This window comes from Micrasema longulum, unplaced genomic scaffold (assembly GCF_059751315.1).
Source record: "Micrasema longulum isolate JH-2025_06_02 unplaced genomic scaffold, ASM5975131v1 h1tg000519l, whole genome shotgun sequence".
NCBI classification, from domain to species: Eukaryota; Metazoa; Arthropoda; class Insecta; order Trichoptera; family Brachycentridae; genus Micrasema; species Micrasema longulum.
Window position 1 is genome coordinate 50920 of NW_028277716.1, and position 19866 is coordinate 70785.

Genomic DNA, 19866 nt, shown 5'->3' on the forward strand with positions numbered 1-19866 from the left:
ATTTTTTTATTTGTTAATAGAATATTAAACTAAGCCAAATTTTTATTTTTTTATTTTTACGTATCGTATTATCAGCGCTATGATTTTTTAAAGTTTTGTATTTCTGTAATAACTCCGCGTGCGACGTCAAAGGTTGTTCTATGACAGTTCTTCCGATTGGTTTGTTTACGGTGACCAAACCGGATATCCCTCAATGCTCTCATATCATTGGATGGTGCATATGAACCAGTGACGTCATTTAAAGTAGTGCGTTTTTATTAAAATATATAAATTTTTTTTCGTACATTTTAAAGAAATTTTACCGTACAATTTAATGCTTTAATTTTTACCGCGCGCAATAAAACATTTTTTGTATCCGATTTCCCGTAGGGCTGAAGTTCCTCATTACAGGTTAACGAAGAAGATACTTTAATTTTTCATACAAACATACATATTGATTTTACTTTATACCGTCTTCATATGTGCTGATGAAGATAGCGTTCGTAATCGCGGCCCTTAAAGTAACCATCGCATCGAGAAAAACAGTCGTCAAGGATCCTGGTTAAATTTAATTTAATTCAATTATACAATTAAACACAGAACTGTATTATTCACCCCTCTCGGACACGAAAATAAACCATGTAAAAATATATATTATGTAGGTGTTTATTTAGTTGAATTCCTAGTCGTATTTTTGTTAGAGGCTAACCTCACAAGGTAGGGATTTCATTTGTATTTATTTTCTAAAAACATGTTTCAGCAAGTATTCGTTGTTTGTCCGCCACAAAAATACTCCCAAAACTCGTAGCGACATGAAATTTAGACACAGCATTTGAAATTCTATGTTTAGGTCAACTCTGTTGGTTTCTAGCGATTTTTTTCTCGGCGTTCTTCGGAATGAAATAAAATTTATTAACGGTATATGTATGGTATGCAGACGTGAAATGTCTAAAATTTTCCACTTTTAATAAAATACACAGAAAGGTATTTTGTTTTTTAACCAATACAAATTGGGCTTAAATCGATCCCGAGGAATCGAAAAGAAACGAATTATCGGGATGATAATATTTTACAACGAACAAAAACTTAATCAATCACAAATAAAGCCGGGTAAAATAATTAAAATGTGATATTTTGTACGGAGCAAACTAAAAGTTTGATTTGCTCGCGCCTGCGTCTGGAGCTCAGGCAATATATGTAACACACTCGTAAAGTTGTTTGCGTCCGTTTTGTGAATTTGTACGATCCGACCGTTTTGTGGTCAGTCAATAGATACGGTTTATTAGCGGTCTTCTCAAAACTCGTATGTGACGTCAACCACATTACGATTCAACATCTATCATCATCTATATAACGAATTTTTCATAAAAAAACACATCACCTCGATTTTTTGTCTCACAGTCAAAATATTCTTATTATTCGTTATAATATATTTGTTAGTAGTAAACAAATGTATTCAAAAGGGAATTTTTCCACACTTTCTCTTTTCAAAATAGGTGGTACAGAAATTCCATTCATGACTTCAGTCAAAAACTTAGGTATTATCATTCATAAGCATTTAGGGTGGCACGATCAGGTTAACGAAGTTTGCACTCACTTAAAAGATTACAAAATTTCTTGCCAATTAATGTTAAGCAAACATTAGTCCGGGGCTTACTTCTTCCACTCCTTGACTATGCGGATGTATGTTATCCAGATGCTAACTCAGAATTACTTGATAAGTTAGAACGATTGCAGAATATTTGTATACGTACTGAAATTTCAGAGCCTATTATAATACATAAAGGCCTTATTTACACTACAGACGAGCGCCGTGGTGTCGTTGGCTAGATGGTCAACTGTAAAACTGACGTCGCAAATTTGATTCCCGCCAGTTACAAGAAGAAAAGCAAAAAAAATAATTCTCAAACGGTCTGGGTGTTGTGCTCTATTTTTCATAACTTCCTTTCATATCCTCTCTTTTTCACCTGCTAATAAGCCTTTAAATAGAGACTTGGCGGGTATAAAAAAGTAAAAAAAAAATTAAAACCAGTTTGACGATGTCACGGGAGCGATTAAATCGGCAATTAATCTATTGAAATCATTAATAAATAAAAAAATACTATATATTTATTTAAAATTTCACGTACAAAGAATACGTACTTTGGCGGACTTATTGCTTAGAGCAATATCTTCCAGTCAACCAAAAAACAGACTGGTCAAAATTTTGTAGTAAAAAACTATAAATATATATCCAAAGATACGAGTACATACATATTACATGTGTTAAAATAAAATTTAAAAAACCTTATTAGTTAAAGATACCAGCTGTTTTTTAATTGGGAGAATAAGGCTTGCACATATTAACATTCATACAATATTTAAAAAAAGTACATTATGTTATACGTATAAGATGATGAGGAACGTGGAATCAGATAATGAGTTTGGAAGGAGAGAGAAAGAGGAACCAAGGTAAGAAAAATGGATAAAAAAATATATATTTGAGAAAAAAAGTAGTAAAATCTCAAGGAGTTCAGGATTCTGGGGATATGTTATAATAATGTTTCAGGTGTTTCTTGAATGTGGCTAAAGAATTTACAGTAAACTTCTACCAAGAAATCTTATTAAATATAATTAAAATCTTTTATGATCTTTCTATTTTATACTAATATTACAAATGCGAAAGTGTGTTTGTTTGTAGCAGAATGCTCGTACGAGGTTTTCCTGTAATTTGAATTATTTAATACCAAAATCACGTTCGACTTTTGCTCAGAGGAATTTCTCTTCTGTGGCCCCAAGAGTGGCCTGGATAAACATATTAAACTCTCCAAAACAAAGGCCATTTTCAGGAGAGGTGTACAAGCTTGGATTTTGTCTAAGGGAAGAGACCATTGCAGGAGACTGCTGCGAGATATTACATAGATTTATATACTATTAAGCATGTTGTCCAGATGTTTACTAAAATATATGTTTATTTATTTATATATCAATGGTTCAAAGAACCTTTTACAATAAAAAGTTTTACAGAAATAATCACAGCAGCAAACAATTCATTATGTAATATATAATATAACGATATAATTCAATTAAATAATTAAAACTAAACAAATTAGTTTTTTTTTTTTAAACTGCAAAGTAAAAAAGAAACATACAAATATAAAACGACAAATAAAAGATTACAAATTCAAGTGAAAAACCCTATGTTCTAAATATAAATATAGCAAATTAAAATTGAGAGTAATTTAACATAAACATAAAGTGACTAGTATTTAGCTAGGTTATAATAAAAAAGAAAAATAATGCTACAATAAGATTTTATAAATAATACGTTTTTTGGATCAATGTGAAAGCTTAAATAATCTTAATAACACCTTTATTTTATCAGTTGGTTGAAAGAAGTTGGAATTTGGCAATAAATCCACAAATGTATACTTTATATATAAAGAAATAAACTAAAATACGTATCCAAAAAATACAAAGTTTAATTTAAAAATATATTTTTAAATAAATTCATTCCTTTTCTAAAAAATAACGAGTGAGTAATATGTTATCATTTAAAATTTTATTTTACTTTTATTTATTTAAAATTATGTAATATGTAATCATTTTAAATTTTATTTTTTGCAATTATTTAAGAATGTACAGTATGTACACGCTTCCACTTTCCATTATGTTGTATCCCAACTCTATGAGGCCAAGAGCCCTGCGTTGAATTTTATTTTGTGTGTTTGTTTGAATAAATAAATAATATTCCGATAACATATATCGTTCCATCGGAAAAATTCTTATTGATAAACGACACAATTAATTGATTACCTAAATAATTTCTAGAAATCGTAGGTAAAGGCCAATAATAAATAATGCAAAAAAAGCTAGCATTGTTTTAGAAACTAATTTGAATGTGTAGTTTGTTTGTTGAGGGATCATGTAGTTTAGTAAGGAATTAGTTGGTAAAGTTACGATAAGTTTTCGTAATACATCTCTACTATTTGTCTACCGTAGGTGCTAAAATGGCTTTGTTTGTTCTCGCTTTGATCTATGAAAAACGGCTTCGCGTTTAATGAAAACAGAACATTTCGGGAAACAATATGGCGTAACCTCTCGTGTCTTTGTGTCGGAACGGGAGTGATTGAAACGAAGAGTTTCATTCTGTTGAACGTCAAATAACACGGTTTGTGTTTCAAGGGAATCATGCCGCGTGAAGGCGAATTTAAAACAAGATTCCATTTATTCATTTTATTTCGAATAATCTTTCAATGCGATATTACAACATTTCACGAATAACGCTGGTAAATAAATGTATTGTAAATTGGTACATATTATATTTTCTAAGCTTTCGCAAAAACTTCGTGTACGTCGACGTATGTAGTATGTGTGTATACATCAGGGGCGAACCGTGTTTAGAACAAACATGCACTGTTATAAATGCACATTATAATTTTATCAGTGCATGTGCTTATTAAAATGCATGTCGTATTGGTTTTATATTTTTGTGCAACAACTATGGTGAAGGTGGGTTTTGCATGTTGGTTTGCATGTTGGTTTAATTGGTGTCCTGACGAAGAGACGGGTACGTCTCGAAACCGGTAGACATAGAAAAGTCGGTAAGTGGTTATATACAAATATTTTATAACATTTAGTAAATAATTACTCTTTCTTATAATGCATTGCCACCATTTGTATTTTTCTCCAAATACAAATAAAAATATTAATAAAACGCGCCCAGCGCCAGCAATGAGCTAAGAAACTAGCCGATTACTCCAGCTTATTTCTTCATACAAATACTTATTTGCATTTGCACTATATTTTAAACATGTTAAACCCAGTGGAGAGATTTTTCTCCTAGAGTAAACTTGCAGATTTCACAAATTTTTTGAAGATTCTTGATTTGGAAAACAGTATTTCAAACATTTTTTTTCCAGGACCATTTTTCTTTGAGATGATACTTTTGAAATAAGACTCGCAACACATGTGGCGCTCGACGCGGCCGTTTTTGGCATTTTTCATTTCTAGAACAAATCGGCCAGTTGACATTTCAATCGTTATGAGAATACCTGATACTGACTGAATTCATTGTGCTATTTTTTGTAAACTTTTATATAAGTTTTTATAAAGGTAATATAGCCACACAACATATTATATCACAAAGTTACGTCGTTTGAGTTGATTTTATAGATGAGAATTGTTGTATCACTCAGAACCGCAGGAAAAATAGCAAGTTATAGTAATTATAACTTACATAATATTATGTATCTACTATGTAGGTACAAATAAATGATATTTTTTTTATAGTTAACCAGTAAATAAAATCACCGTTCGCCACTGGTATACATTTATGCAGACAATATTACAGCGTTAACTTCAGGGCGCGAAATAGGCAAACGGGGTATGCCGTGGGCATAACTACTGGCATATCATCATCATCATTCAATGTTCGCTTTCTAGTTGGAACATATGGTGTCCACGAAGATCCTCCAGGCATCTCTGTGCCTCCTCCCAAGTCAGGTTCGCGTCCCGTAGTTCTGACATGAAATGCCTCGTGAAGTAGGCGAGCGTGGTTATGGCTCTCGGGGGGCATCCGCAGTACACGGCCAAGCCAACTGTACCGCCTCCGCTTGGTGACAGCAGTCACCGGAGTTCGGAGGAATTTCATGCTCCATTTTTACCGCGCGCAAGAACAAATTTATTGTATTAAATTTCTCGTAGGTCTGAAGTTCTTCATTAACAGTCTTAAAAGGCTATTATAAACTTTAAAACGTTATAGAAAATAATCGCAATTACAATAAAGACACTGGATTAAAAGTTCTGCATGTTGAAAATAAAATATTAAAATTAGACAACTTAGAAATAACCAAATAAACAGTATTTCTTTTGTATTTTATTAATTCATCTCAAATTACCACCTTTTTAGAGAAAAAAATAAATATCATATCATCATAATTCCCTTTTCGCACCTAATGGTGCATAGGTCACTTCATTTGTACACCAATCGCAGTGTATCTTGATTATTTTTGTTACAAGAAGCTAAGGTGATCAGTCTTACGCTTCAGTTACCAGTCCAGGGACTATGAAATATTCTAGTGTAAAAACACATTTTTAAATAAATATTTCGTGTCAGCCATGTCGGGAATCGAACCCGAGACCTCTTGCATGGTAGGCAAACGCGCTGACCACTGCGCCACGAGGCCGACATAAGGGGAAAAAAAGTCTTGATTTATTTATTTATTCACATACGTAAGTTTATTGTACATTATTTGAGACATAAGTCTTAACTCCATGGGACTAAAAGTCCTGTGTTGAGATGGGACTAGCAATTAGTTGACACAGACACATGTGTATATCACCACAAATATAGAATCAGAAACACATTTTAAAAAAAAACATATATATATATGCTTCACGTTTACTATTAGTAAACATGTATTAAATAAAATAGGAAATAATTTATTAGTTACGTAAACCTTGATGAAAAAGCTTTGAAATCGGTCGGTAGAAAAAATATAGTGGTTGAAGACAAATTTGTTTAATTTATTTTATTTAAAACTTTTCCCCAATAAAAATAAATAAATGTGTGAATTTATCCCATATCATTTACTTAAACATGACTAATTTTTGCTGAGTGAATAATTATTACTGTCGAACGCAAACTTAGCCTTTAAGAACACCTACGCTCTGTTCTTTTAACGTTTCATACACGATACCAAACTCTCAGAATGTAATATTTATTTATAAATTACATTAATAATTAATGACTACGTCTACATTTTTTTCCGTTTGTGTCTTTCATTTGGCAAGCCTGTATCGAAGAGACACATTTACAAGATAAGAAATATTTTTTATATGATTAAATTCAATTCGGTGGAATGCGTAGAACACGAATAGCCTCGAAAGAGGAGATCCCAATCTCACATCAAACAAAACATTATTTACAATAAATAGTATTTTTATAACGAGCGTTTTTCTTGGATATTATACCGTGTGTCAATAGCAATTCTTTTCGAGGCTAACGTGACGTTCCGGATATTGATGTCAACATCAGTCCAAATGATAAACGCTGAAATGTTGTCAGAAACGTCGGCAAAAAGTTATGTTACACGGAAAAACGATAATAAAGTAACAATATCACTATCAGCGCTGCTATTCCGAACGCTCTCGCCGCCGTGGAAAACACTTTTTCTTCTTTTCCACACCCGCTCCTAAGTGCCGCATGTGGACATCACCTTTTGCTTCCAGGAGACCCTATCGCCAGCCAGCATTTTCGCCTCTTCCCACGTCAATCCAGCGCCCCTTAGTTCCGTCGAATAAAGTCGAAAGATCGTCATCGACGGCCTTCCAGGACGGCGTGAGCCCGCAGGTTTAAAGAAGAGGCAACTTGGGTCTAGGTTCTCATGAGGCATGCGCAGCACGTGTCCAAGCCAGGTCCACCGCCGCATCCTCAAGACGCTCGTTATAGGAGGCTGCTGCGTCCGTTCTCGGACTTCAATGTTAGTTATAAGATCGAACCACCTTATACCTAATATTCTTCTCAAGCACTTACTCTCAAAACTCAGAAGTTTGGTAATTTGAGCTTTGGTAAGGTGCCAAGATTCGCACCCATATAGGAGTACTGGCATTATACAAGAGTTGAACAATCGGCATTTCATTTTGACCGAGTATAGACTAGAGTTCCAGACAACACGCATCATGTTAAAGTTGCTCCAGCAATTCCTAGGCGGGTTGCGAGCTCTTTCTGCATTTCGATCCTTAGTTATATGAACTCCCAAATATTTAAAGCTGTCAATTTTCTCAATCCTCTATCCATTATGAAAAACACTTACCTTATGATAAAAAATAAACGGGAATTTGACAAAAAAACGCAAATTTTCATTTTCAATAAAAAAATTATCATCCCCTTTAAAATACCCGCCATTTGCGATGATATATTGATGCCAACGCTTAATTCAATAGTCCATGCTCTTTTCGTTGGCCTGCGAAGGTATAACCTTTAGCTCTAGCAGCGAATTTTCTTTTATGGCATCAATCGTCTCAAAGCGCGCTCCTCTTTTAAGCAATTTTAGTCTTGGGAAAAGAAAAAAGTCAGATGGGGCCTGGTCCGTAGAATGCGGTGCTTGGCTGATGAGATTAGTCGAATTTTTGGCCAAAAACTCCGAAACAATCACAGCTGTATGGCGACGGTGTTTTATCGTGGTGTAAAATTCACGAATTGTCCTTCCACATTCCTTCAGTGTTTTTGGAACGAGGGCGGCAGTGACGCGTTTCATACCCAAAACATCTCAATGATGAGATGTTCAATAATACAGCAAGTTCTCGGATTCTTTCAACACGATTTGCTTTGCCGATTCGATGTTTTCTTCAGTACTTGACGTTGCTGGACGTCCAGTATGTTTATCATCATCTAAGCATTCACAAACGTCTTTAAACTTCCTTTACCATTCGTTCTTTTACTCTTAATTCTATGATGGTACATATTGAAATTGCGTATCTGGGATTACTGGTGTTTTTTTTCACTAAAACAATGTGAACTTCAGATTTTTATTTTTACTTAAAAAACATTTGTAAGACGAATGTGGACATCGGTGTTTCTATTCACGTATAAAATTGCCTATTGCAATTTCTGCATTTTTGACATCAAAACGGCAAATCGCGTGTTTTAAATAATAAATTATTTATTTATTAACGTCCGTAGCCAATTCGTACAAATATTTAACTCCGCGTGTGACGTCAGAGGTCCTTCTCTGTCAGTTCTCCCGATTGGTTCGTTTAAGGTAAGCAAACCGGATATCCTTCACAGCTCTCATATCATTGGTTGGTTCGTATGAACCAGTGACGTCGTTCGAAGTGGTAGGGAGGTTTTTATTAAAATATTTTTTATTATTTATTCCGTACGTTTTCAAGAAACTGCCGTACAATTGAACGCTCTAATTTTTTCCGCGCGCAAGAAAACATTTTTTGTATCCGATTTCCCGTAGGGCTGAAGTTTCTCGTATGTTTAAGTAGAATTTAAAGTTATTTATCTTAACTAATTATTATTTTAGTGTTTTAAGGTTTATATTTATATATCTTTGTATCTTGCCGTCGCGCAACAACGCGACGTAGTAAAAACGAATAAATTCCCCGCAGTTTTGAAGCAAAGTTTAAGCAACATTATTCGGAATGATACTTCTCGAAGTCTCGCCCGTTTGCACTCGCTGGAACAGTTGTGAGCAATGCTGTGCGAGGCACAACCGCAACTTTGTGTTAGTGGGAGAAACCCTAAAACCAATTTAGAGTAAACTCAGAACACGGGAAAAGGGGGTACGTAGTTCACACTGCTAATCGTGCGTGTTGGGGTAAGGTTAGGTTAGAAATATATCGAACTGTGGAGTAGGTAGGTAGGTACCTAAATATATTGTTTGAAAAACACGCATAACGATATTCACAGATTTTTATTCCTCAGTTATAAGTTCATTGTTGTAAGTTTTAATATAATTTATTTAAATAAAATAAACAAAACAACTTTGTTTTTAACCACTATTTTTTTTCCACCGACCGGTTTCAAAGCAAACAAGCTTCTTCGTCAAGATTTACGTAACTAATGAATTATTTCCCATTTTATTTTTCCATGTTTACTAAATACTACACGTGGAGCCAATAAATCAAGTCTTTTTTCCCCTAAAAGGGTGGTAATTTGAAATGAATATTTTCGAAGCTAGACATGAGTAAACTAAAAGAAATATTGTTTTTTATGAATTTTTTAATTTTTTATTATGAATCGGTCTTTTAATTTTTAAGATTTCTAAGTTGTCTAATTTAAATATTTTATTTTCAACTTAGTACTTTTAATCCAGTGTCTTTATTGAAGTTATTATTATTTTCTATCAGATCGTTTGCGCATTCTGAAAAATTATTATTATTTTAGCACCCTAAGTGTTCTTTTACTCTAATATTTTTTTTTTTTTAGTTTTTCCATAATCGCAATCACTGTTGCTTCAGTGATCGCCATCAACGGGGATACCCGACAAGGCACCGCGAAAAGATCCATTTATTTACAAGAATAACACTATAATAGTAATCAAAATAAATAAATCCGAATGATATAAAGTACTTCGGTAGTAATATGAAATGGAAATTTCAAATAAATGCCGTAGTAAATAGAGTAAGAAAACTTATATAAATATTTGTTAGATAAAGAAACATTCTCTCTCCAAAAAATATAAAAATTGTTTACCACGCAATTATACAGTATATTCTGCAGTATGGAGTCATAGGCTGGGGAGGAGCTTACAAGACAAATTTACGTCCACTTTTAATTGCATAAAAAATTATCGATAAAATTATATTATAAAAACCTAGAACACACCCTTCATATTTAATTTTTAAAGAACTAGATATACACCCTATTGAAGACATCTTTAAAAAAACATCTATTAGACAAAATTTCAAAGAAAAAAAAACACCTAATTTACAAAGTTCTCGAAACTCTAGATTTCCAAATAATTTAACTTTTCACAGATGCAATACAAATGCATCGTCAAATCATTATTCAAATGTTAGAAAAAAAAACTTTGATTATCTTCCAGAAATCATAAAATCAATACCAAACATTAAAACATAGAAATCTAAATATAAAACACACATGGGTGGGTACCGTATCCTGAACTCCATACAGTGGAAAATTGTATATATTTAACAATATAATATCTAATTTTAAGGAATCTATTTTAGAAAGTAAAAATAAAATATTTATGAATACTCGTAGATACTAAATATATATATGTATAAAAATAAATGAAAAACGAACACGAGTTTTTATTTTATTAGAGAGGTAGAAAACGTTATTATTAATTATGTATGTACCAACCATTTTGTAATTTTATATTTATTTTGTCAAGATTTTTTTTCAATAAACGTAAAAACATATAATAATATTTGAGTTTGTCCAAATGTTAGTAGACAAAAGACTGGATTTCACCCCCTCGAGAGTCATTAAGATTAACAAATTACAGCAGGGATGGAGAATACCTTAAAAAGGGAATATGGAAGTCTTCAAGGCTTATGACCTGTCATTGGCTGGTTTAAGTGGCCGCTTTACACACTGTATAACATTCACCATTCTGCCAATGTTTGAACATCCATATTTCTTCAGTTCTTCCATTTGTTGATTTTAGTGAAGTTAAAGAGCTGAAACCTGTATTGTTGTGAAGAGATTCATCTGACTGAACTATTTCACATACTAGGCAACGCCTGTAAACAATTTTCCAATTTTAAAACTTCTTTCAAACCAGCCAATTACAGGTGATAAGCCCTGCCCTGTAAATGCCTAGACTTCCACATTCCCATTTTAAGGTATTCCCCCCCCCTGTTGTAATTTTATAATACATATTATATATATATTTATTTATCTATTCTATGACATATTTTTTATTCCTAATGTCAACAAACATTTTGATCGAAAAGTGGAGACGCTTCCAGCTTCCCGAGACTTTCTGGCAACTCGTTTTCAAACCTTTATAGTAAAGTTTGTTTTGAGTTGCAGTCAGTCTGGTTATCTGAGGTGTTAGAAAGTTTGAATTTGCCCCCACTTCTAGTTCCATACTTGTAGAAATTCTTATAATATTTAACACTTTTCAACACGTATCCTCCAGGATATTAAAAAATAAGTTGAAAGAGATAAAAATGCGTAATATTTCAATGAAACAGAGTAGGACAAATTATTGAAACATGTGTAGGCGGTGTACTGTAAGAGAGGATTATATTCTAATATAAGTTATTACAATGGAATTCCATAAAAATATCCAATGAATAATTTAAATCTAAATTATACCTTGATAGGGGAGCACGAAGTAGTTCTGAAACCGGTTGCTGATTAAATAAATAATAAGTGATTAAAAACAAAGTGTTTCAATTTCCTTTATAGGTTATTTGGTTTTACATTGAATGCTGTTGAAATGCACTCCCTCAGGCGAATATGTGGTAAAACGATGTATGATAGGTGCACAAATGTCGAGATCCGTGAACTGTGTAAGGCTGAGACATGCATTATCGACAGAATTGAGAAAGGGGTGCTGCGTTGGTTTGGACCTGTAGAGCGAATGGACAGCAAAAGAAAGGCTAAAAAAAACTATGATGCGAATGTTGATGGATGCAGAAAACGAGGAAGTTCGAGAACGATATGGCACGATCAAGTCCATCAAATACTTGAAGATGGACATGTCAAAAGTAGAAATAATCGGCGTGCGTGCATGAGAAGATGTATGAATGTAGAGGAAGCGAGGTCTGTATGCCAAAATAGAGTGATATGGCGTTCTATGCTCTCTGCCTACCCCTACGGAGAAACGGCGTGATGGTTTGCTTGTTGTTTGTGTTTGTTGACATTTTATCTCACCAAAGAAGAGAGTGATATTTGCGCTTTATAGATAATAAAAAAACACAAAAAAACAAGAGAAAATATGATTACAAGTCCATAATGAAATGAAAACTTACCACGTCGTCGCACAGTGTTTCGCTTCATACAAGCTCGACGCTTAACATTCTAAATGATCTCGAAACCTACTTTTGCGATGTATTTCATCCTGCAATGTTGAAAATTTGTGTTAAATATGTTTTTTTTTTTTTTTAAATACTTGATCGTTCGCTGAAACGAACACGTTGAATTCTCAAGAATTAGAAATCTACGTAAAAGTATGTGTATAAGCGTAAAATATTTGCTTTTCTACCTAAATTCAATCATATCATTGTTATACATTGCCACAAACTTATCTAGCTTCGATAAACTCTTTCATGTTAAAAATATATCTTGCCTGAAGTAGTGTAGTATCTGATAAATAAATATGATGCTCGCTTCATGTTTATTTATTGAAGAATTATTAGAAATAGCTTTTTTTGCTCGCAAAACCGAAGTTATGCAGGCAAAAATCAATAAAAGATTAAATTGAACATGATTTGCTTTACATTCTAATATATTATACATTTTTTTAAAAGCCGAAGTAATAAAAAACAGAAAAATATGGACGATAAAATTATCAAATTAGCATTTTTTATACACCTACCATACAATGTAAAATACATACTTTAATGAATCCCCATTTTATCTGAACAAAAATAAAACTTTTCACTCAAAATACAACCTTGACCGTAGCGCCACAATGAGCAAATACATTCAACTAATTAATTACAAATAAATATATAAACTTGAGGATGCAGTAATAAGTAAATGCATGAATTAGTCAGATCAATTGAGCATGTATTTGTCAAGCTGATTATCCCGTAATACTTCCATGACGTCATCGTTCAAAAACTCTGAAGTGAATTTATAGCGTCTAGCTTGTATGAAGCGAAACAGTGTGCGACGCGTCGCGTCGCTTGGCGAGTCGGTGAACTTATTTGCCAACATAATTTAATATTCCAAGAGAGCTGACATAACCAAGTTACAACCCTACCAACCCTTTACACAGACCATAAAATTCGCGACTCGACACGGAATTCGAACCTTGTTTATATAATATTATAAAACCGCTGATTTCCCAGCAAACGAGAATCCAGAGGATCGTACTGTCATGGCGGACGCAATAAAACACCGTGATAGATAATAAACGACTCTCTTCAACTCTTCCTTGGAAAAGTGAACACATAAGATCACTTTACGGTACCCCATAAACTGTTAATTAAAATAAAACAATAGCTCCTCCTTGTGGCTCTAAATTATTTCCTTCGCTAACACCGTATTCTCCCATATTGAGGAGTTACGTTAGTGGTTAATAGTTTATATTTATTCAGTATCTAAGATAAATAATTTTTTATTTCATTCTGATACTCTTGTTAAGTAAATAACAGCATTTATCGATACTTTTCCTGGCCGATTACCTTTCGTTCCCATCCTTCCTTTGACCCATCCTTATGGTACCTACCTAACATCAAGATAGAAGATATTCAAATTAGAAGATTCGGATTTAGAACAAAACCAAACAACATTTTTGACTTCACATAAAAGCGGTTGGAATCGTCGCGCGTCGTGGAAAACATTGTTATATTTTATAGTTCATTTTGTGATTCAGTGCCAGAAATTGAAGCACATTCAGATCATATAAAAGGTAGGTATCCATTCCATGTTCCTATCCTTTCTCAAATATTTCCAAATCACAAAACTGAATGAAATTCGTTTGCCATTTACAGTCCGCCTTTTAGTTAACAAATCTCTTTAAAAAAAAAAACAAATTGGTTCATTATAATTAAAAAATTACGTATACATATTTATTCCGCTTTTATTTATAATTTTTTACCAGTGACCGGGTTTCGTCGTGACCGACATCGTCAGACTGGTCTGGTCAGGTCAGGTCTGACGATGTCGGTCACGACGAAACCCGGTCACTGGTAAACATTTATAAATAAAAATGGAAGAAAATTTTATAAGTATTTTTATTATTATAATTAAAATACAGTTCCACCAAGAAATGTCAGTGGAAAAACTCAATCTATTAAAATCGGTTCAGTTTTAAGGTGCGGAAAACGGGAAAACGACACGTCGATTTTGTCTATTTTAGTTAGGCCTAAAAGGTCCGAAATGCAGTTGTCTTTTTCGCATAGCATCGGGGGGGCATCTTCAAGACGGTGACAGGAAAACAATGTTCAAATACCTAATTATCAAAATTCCGTCCCCGCATATCCTCACAATTCATGCAATCCGAAACACAAAAATAAGAATGTGTATGTGCGTGTGCTTGTATATGTGTGTATAATTATACATGTGTGCGCGCGCATGCGCATTTGCATGCATATGTATATGCACTTATTTATTAAAAAAATGTTTTATGTACCGTCATTTATTTTTTTAAATATAAGTTTTGTACTTAAATTATTAATATTGTAATCTCACAGCAAGCCCAAGAGGTTGCTTCTTTTTTGGTGTGATATTTCGTTTTGTTTTTTGTTTCTGTACTTTTGATTTATTATGTATGTCTTTTTGTTAACATGTTGTTACTTTAAATTATGTTAAATAAAAAAAATATTTAAAAAATAAAATAAAATATCTACATAATCTAATTTTCACTAAATACAATAATTTAAATCAAACTTTCAATTGTGTTAATATATATTTTTATACACAAGTATATTCTCAAATCTAGCAATAGCAAAGCATTGCCGGTTTCAGCTCGTATATTATGAAATGTAAATGTGGATTATAATACTTGATTAATTATTTTATTGTTTCATCACTTAGCTAAGAAATTATTTTTGAAGCAAAAAGCATTAAAATAAATCTTTGTAATTTGCACGGGTTTCAGAATACTATGACGTGGCACGCGCAAGATTAAAAAAAAAAATTATTTATAAAATACAAATACACATAAACACACCCTTTTGTTGAAACACAATTTAATAATATGTATGATTCTTATTTAGAAACTTCGCTGGTCTGCCTTTAAACCGTATCTTTTGTTGACTGTTTGTTTCTTTAAAATAAATAAATAAATAAAATTGAAATTAAAAATCTAATGCGTTTTCCCCTTTAAACCATATTATTATTTAAATCTAGACTGTATCTTGTTACTTTGTGGAGTAATTGTTTCCGCAGCCCTTGATAATTTTCTGGAACGTCATTGAAGTTTGATTTCTGAAATGATTACCTGAACTTAATCCTAAAGTTTATTCCCGAAGGCGAGAAACGAACAATCTAAGCACAATTTGCAGTTTGATCACTCTAATTTGATCACCGCACATTTCAGAGACAATAAATTCCAGCATACACTTTTATAATATGTTTGAATAAACAACTATTTGGACATTATCAAAGTAAATAAATATCTACATTTTTTTATTATTATTGATTATTATTTTAGCTTATGTTTTTGTACACCGGTAATAACAATCATTCAAAAATAATGTATTTAATTTTAATGCCAATTTTACTGTAACTTTCCTTTCCCAACCCAATAAACATGTATTAAAATTTTTGTGCAAATGTATTTTGATGAATTGTTTTAAGCTGTAAATACGATATACCATATACCTATATATATTGTGTATTATAACAAATGTGAAATACTAACACACTAACTTGTTATTTATATTACTAACACAAAAAAGAAAAAAAAATATGCTGTCATTTATCTTGATAGAGTAAATGACTATAAAAAAATATATATTGCTGTTTCTGAAATATATCTTTACTTTTGTGTATGTAAATTTATTTTATTTTATTTTATTACTTCTTATTTTTTCATTTCTTTTCTTAAAAAACAATTAGTCTTATGTTTGGCTCAATCTTTATAATTATTAAAATTGATTTAATGAAGCCACACACATTTTATATAATTTATAAAAGATGGTGGAGTTCTACAATTGAGGATATATATGAAGAATGATACCAATGCTTACTTATAAATTGTATGCATTTTATGTATCCTTGTTGAACTTCCAAATAAACAAACAAACCATCACGGGATTTCCCCGTAGAGTTAGGCAGAGGGTAGAACGCCATATCACTTTATCTTTGCATACAGACCTCGTTTCCTCTACATTCATACATCTTCTAATGCACGCACGCCGATTATTCCTACTTTTGACATGTCCATCTTTAAGTATTTGATGGACTTGGTCGTGCCATGCCTTTCTCGGTCTTCCTCGTTTTCTGCGTCCATCAACATTCGCATCGTAGATTCTTTTAGCCGTTCTTTCGCTGTCCATTCGCTCTACATGTCCAAACCAACGCAGCACCCGTTTCTTGATTCTGTCGATAATGCATATCTCAGCCTTACACAGTACACGGATCTCGACACCTGTACACCTATCATACATCGTCTTACCACTCATTCGCCTGAGGGATCGTATTTCGATGGCATTTAACCTACTTTCATCATCATTTTCCTAATTCCATTACTCGCTCCCATACATTAGATTTGGCAGTAGAACTCCATTGTGAACAGCTAGTTTAGCCTCCTGCGATAAGCATTTGTTTGCCAAAGTAGATTTCAGTTCACCGTTCACCCTGTTCCCGGCATTCACCCTCCTTTCAATATCATTCTCGGTCTTTCCATCCATAGTAAACATACTTCCCAGATACACAAATTCTTCTACCTGATTCAGAATATCTCCGTTCACACTGATCTCACATTTAGTTATATTTTCATCCCTGTCAAAAACCATCACTTTCGATTTATCAACATTCATAAGCAAATCGCTTTTCTCGCATACATCGTAGACTTTTGTTACCAAGAATTGCAGGTCTTCTTTGCTGCTAGCAAGAAGCACGGCATCATCAGCATACAGAAGACAGTTAACAGTTTTACCACTCGTTTTTGCTCCCACTCTTAAATCTTTCAGTTCTTTAATGCAGTAATCGATGTATATGTTGAACAACCACGGTGACATTACACATCCCTGTTTGACTCCTTTAAAATAAAATAAAATAAAATTTTAAAGGAGTCAAAATTTTAAATAAAACATATGTAAATATAAAAACAAAAAATATAATATCATGCTAATAAAATTTTGTATAAAACCACTCACCGACTTATCTGTCTACCGGTTTCGAGACGTAACCCGTCTCTTCGTCAGGACAACAACACTACACCAATATGCAAATACCACTACACACCTTCACCATAGTAGATTTACAAAAATATAAAATCGACATGCAGGTTAGACACATGCTTCACTACGCCACCACCGAGGTTTAATGACTTATGAAGCTAATATTTCAAAAGGATTAACAATCGGAAAAGGAGGAAAAATGGAGGGGGAGGGTAGGGTGACCATTACAATGAAATATCGAATAATGGACTATATTGGAAAGTTACGTGATTATTAATTAATGGGACATTATTTTTCAAAGCCTTCTTTATGTAAAAAATCTCCATATTATTTACTGTAAGTCCTTTATTATTTATGTGTAAAACTTTAACAACGGTACCTTTATTACATTCATGATTTGAGTCTATAATGTGGTTGGCGAATTCTGAGAAGTTATTATTACTAAGACATCTCATGTGTTCTTTAACACGAGTATCGAAATTTCTTGACGTTGTTCCAATGTAGACTGAAGAACAAGAATTGAGTCGGTGAGTGGTTTTATACAAAATTTTATTAACATAATATTAAAATGTTGGACCACAAAATTAATGCTTTGAATATTAATAATACAAGAAATATAGTTCAAACTTGACACTGCCTAAAATACCCCAGTAGGGAGGTAAAAAGGCCAATAAACAAAGAAGAATTTAATGGTAGGAAGGGATTAAATTTATCGTATGAATTAATACAATAATTGTTCGTTTTACAAAACAATAGTTATTTTTAAAAACGATTTTAACATCAAATGTTTTTCTATTTGGGGTATGCGCCGTATTACGCAACCAATTTATATTATTACTTAACTGATTTTAATATTGAAATAAAGCTGGGATAGAGAAGATGGTCGGAATACATTTAGTTGACGATGGAATCTCTTAATTTGGTTTTTACCCAAAAGGGTAAAACTTGTAGACCACATAAACCCTTTTTAATCTTATCATACAGAACCCGTCGTCTTACGGCTCAAACCATTTCAAGACAAGTATTTTATATCTAGCAAAACTTGGCCAACTACGAAGTGGTAGAGTACACCTTATTACTCTATGTTTTCACACACGACCAAGTTTCCCATGACGCTTTGTGTGTTTTCTCATCCTTCGAGAAATATGTTCCAAGATGGCGAAATTTCACGAGTCTACAAGTTTTTTTCGGTTTTATAAAGTGGCTTAAAGTACAGCCGCGGGGATGAAACTTTATATCTCAATTTTTGCAAGGGAAAGATTTTTAGGGATTTCTTTAAGTTAAAAAAACATTTATAAGATTTCTAGAAGAAAATAGTTATCTTAACTTATATTTTTATGCTTTGTTTGGACGACAGCGTAAAAACAAAATAAGGAAAGTACATTTTTTGTTTTATTTAATGTGTTTTTTTTATTTGAAAGTAAAAGTGCAGTAAAGTAAGATTATGATCCTGAAAATTATGTACACTGTTTTTTATTTTTTAATTAAAATAAAATACTAGTAATCACACAAGTACCTAAACGTGCAATAATTAGGATTACGCATTAAGTTATCAACAAATCTATGTCTTAGGTTTAAAAGGGCCAATATCAGATTAATTTTATTTCTTCTGCCACCAGATCTGGATATCCGACAGGACCTATAACAGGGCCACGGATAGTAGCGAGGAGCTCCATTCGGTATTCATAGAGAGAGGGAAAGGGACAAGACCACAGGATGTGTTCAGAAAATTGATTAGGATATCCGCAGCAGCACGAAAGGAATCAACAATATTGAAAACAAATAATTGGTCATTAAATTTACCATAACCTGATAAAAACTGCGTAGTCCAGTGATCGAGGATAGCCAAGAAGATTTTAAGCCCTGACGGATTGAAGAAAAAAGAAAAAAGGAAGGGAACCCTCCCTGAAGAGGAAGATTCCCATCGCGATTGTCAAGCATCAAGAAAAACATTTAAAGACATTATTTTTATATCCGATTGAGACATTCCTTCAGTTGGGAGTAGACGGACGCCACCAATAAAAAACAGAAAAACGCTTTCTTTTTAAGTGGAAATTTTCAGATCGTCACTGGACCTTGGAATTGTATGTGCCTATAAAGTGTCAAAAAAATAGAAGCCAACACAATTTCTTATAGAACCTTTACATTTTTTTAAAAACTTTTAGAGCTTTTAGAAAAAAAAAATAGGAATAAAATGGACACAACTAATGTTAACACCTATTGCCTATTTTATATTGATTCCTATTTTTTGTTTGTTTTTTCCATGTTTTATTTTTCAAGGTTTGAATGTCATTGATGTTAAAAAATATGTTGCCATCCATATTCGCCTGATGTGAAAATGCCCGTTGGGCGTAAAATAAATATTTTTTCAATAAAATAATTATTACGTTCAAATCGCCT

The 19866-nt window shown here is 32.8% G+C and overlaps 1 protein-coding gene and 1 non-coding gene across 2 annotated transcripts in view; both read right to left on the minus strand.

Moving 5' to 3' along the window:
- The window catches only part of LOC148280880 (progestin and adipoQ receptor family member 4), a 106912-nt gene that overhangs the window by 4561 nt on the left and 82485 nt on the right, over positions 1-19866 (minus strand). The window lies entirely within an intron of this gene.
- TRNAG-ACC (transfer RNA glycine (anticodon ACC)) lies at positions 6074-6146 on the minus strand. Its single transcript has one exon. It is a non-coding gene; the product is annotated as a tRNA-Gly (tRNA).